At 37.7% G+C, this 2,502-nt stretch overlaps 1 long non-coding RNA gene across 1 annotated transcript in view; it reads left to right on the top strand.

The window, feature by feature from the left end:
• Window positions 1-755: 755 nt before the first annotated feature.
• Window positions 756-2,502, top strand: part of LOC125257197 — a 1,934-nt gene continuing 187 nt past the window's right edge. The window contains exons 1-2 of the long non-coding RNA XR_007182265.1: window positions 756-1,282; window positions 2,296-2,502. The exon at window positions 2,296-2,502 is cut by the window's right edge and continues 187 nt beyond it. This is a non-coding gene — a long non-coding RNA (uncharacterized LOC125257197). The remainder of the gene's footprint in view (window positions 1,283-2,295) is intronic.

The following is a 2,502-nucleotide window of genomic DNA, read 5'->3' on the forward strand; positions in this document are numbered from 1 at the left end:
CTTTATTTTAAAACGTGCTCGCTGATTATGATCTGCGCGGTGTATGAATACTTATCCACTTTTATTGCTATCCAAATGTCCTGTTTGTCATGATGACGTCTAAAGTCCCTGCCAAAGGAAGTAGTCCCTTGTAGTAACTTGTTAGCAACCACCGTTTTTAAGACACAATAATGGTTAAAAAAAATCACAAGCTGGTTATAATTGGTGTTTTATGTAGATCAAAACGTGAAAATATTTAGAGGCTTTGTTAACCACAGACCTCATTTCAGGCGATTTAGCAAAAATCCTTTAAAAAAACCCATAGACTTTAGGGCGATGGAACCGGAAGTCCTAAAATGCTAACTCGCTTCAAGGTTTTGCATACAAAAACATTTAATCTCTGAGGTACTCTATTTGCTAAATTGTTTGATTTTCAAGCAAGTGTTGCATGTTGAAATAGTTTTTTTTATTTTATAGAATTTTCTATTTATATTTTATATATTTATTTTAGCATATTTATTTATTTTTATATTTTATTCATTAATTAAATATTCATATTAATATTTATTATTCTTTTTAACCTATTGAAGTGTATTTAAGCGCGTGAATTATTTAAAAAGTCCATCATGGCATTAGATTTCTGTCAAGTTAGGGGTTAAAATGCACTTCCACGATATAATTAGCGAAGCTACGACGACAGTACAGTACTGTATGATATCCATTAACCTATATTATCTCCGGTTTTTGCTTTATCAAACACCTTGTGCGTCACTCCCTCATCTACGCAGAGGTTTCTGCAGAATCCCTTCCAGTTCTTGGAAGCCGCTGTGTTTCTTCGCTCATCTGAAGCGTCGTTTTCTGTAATAAATTGCAAACTCAGTTCATTATTTATTCTCTCGTATTCAGCTACGGACTATAGCAACAACACTAGGTGACTGTTAACGCCAGATGTGCGCTATCAAATCCGGACACCATCAAAATCATCGACCACTGGAGGCACTGAAACTTTACAGAGAAAAAAACGGTTTGAACTGAGACTTGGCTAACGTCTCGAGACTCCACAGAGCTTCAGTGAGAACATGTGAACTCGCCCTCGTGAATGTTTCACGGGATTCTGATCCTCTCGTCCGCTCCTTTCACGTCGAAGCTCATTTGAATCAACATCACGCGTTTGTCAACATCTCGGTGTACGTTTGGGGATTTTTGTCGCGCTCACCGAATTTCTTTCAAATACTCGAAGGATTTAATGGACCACGAAGATACACGCAGACCAAACATCGTTCTGTCTTAACTAAAAACCGAGGTAGGTTTGAATATAGGTATGTTTTAGCATTTTAATGGACAGAACCGTATGTATATAGTATTTAAACTGTGCTGTTGAAGTTGTTGTTGTTGAATGATTCAGTCAAAGCAATAATGTAGTACTGTATGAATGCATCTGTCTCAGCATCAGTTGAAAATACAACGCTGAATTCCCGGATCTCTCGTGCTGGATGAAAACGGATTAAGTATTGTTTATTAGGGAGAAAAATCATCCTGATACCTCTAAACGACTCCATTAACTAGTAGCCTACTTTTAGTACTTTTGTGGGAGAATTGGAAAAAATAAATGCTTATTGCATTTACTGCCCTCAACAATTTGTTGCCAAATGATGATCATTCTGATTTAAACATATATATTTTTAAAACGCCTTTCAATATTTAATGGCTTTTTAGAGAGCATAAATGCAATCCAGTAACTTTACCAACACACCGTCATATATGCACGACCAGTCAGTATAGCTATTTATAGCCTAATAAGCTTAAGTGCAACATATCACAGTATCAGTCTTCTGTTCATTTTATTAAGTGAGGCATGACAACATTAATAATGACTTACGTTTTTGTGAAACAGTTTAATACACTAACTGATGTGACCGATTCATAAGTGGGTTTGATTCACTTAAAAGAACCGGCTCAAACGACTCATTCAGGAATCTGACTGCACTGGTTACGCTTTATGGTTTTGACTTACTAAAGAGAACCGACTCATACGAGTCACATTATTCGTTTGAAAATAGGACTGTATGTTTTCTGAATAGTAGGTCACGAAACACTGTCAGAGTACGGCTGTGGTTTCAGTTAAAGTATTTGTATATATTTCTCTGAGGAGAATTCATATTGAAAAGGGTTAAATTTACTAACTTTCACTGTGAATACTAATGGGCTCGCGGCCGAAAACTGACGGTCTCTGTCCATTGTGCTGAAGTACACTAACCAGTAGAAATAGCGAGGTGTGGACTTGCAGGCTAAACCTACTTCGTTCTCTTCTTCAAGCGAGGAGGACAGTTAGGATATGACTGACACAGGTGAAGCTGCTCCTCACAGCAGACCTCGGAGGCTCTTCCTTTCCTTCACCACCCACCCCTCGAGTTCTACTCCTGTAGATGGCAGTGCAAATCAAATATTAACGCTCAATTTGACGAGTCGTCGTGATAAGTTCCTGTCAGGTCGCTTGTAAAGCGGACCATCACTGTGGACTAA

This window comes from Megalobrama amblycephala, linkage group LG21 (genome assembly GCF_018812025.1).
Source record: "Megalobrama amblycephala isolate DHTTF-2021 linkage group LG21, ASM1881202v1, whole genome shotgun sequence".
NCBI lineage: Eukaryota > Metazoa > Chordata > Actinopteri > Cypriniformes > Xenocyprididae > Megalobrama > Megalobrama amblycephala.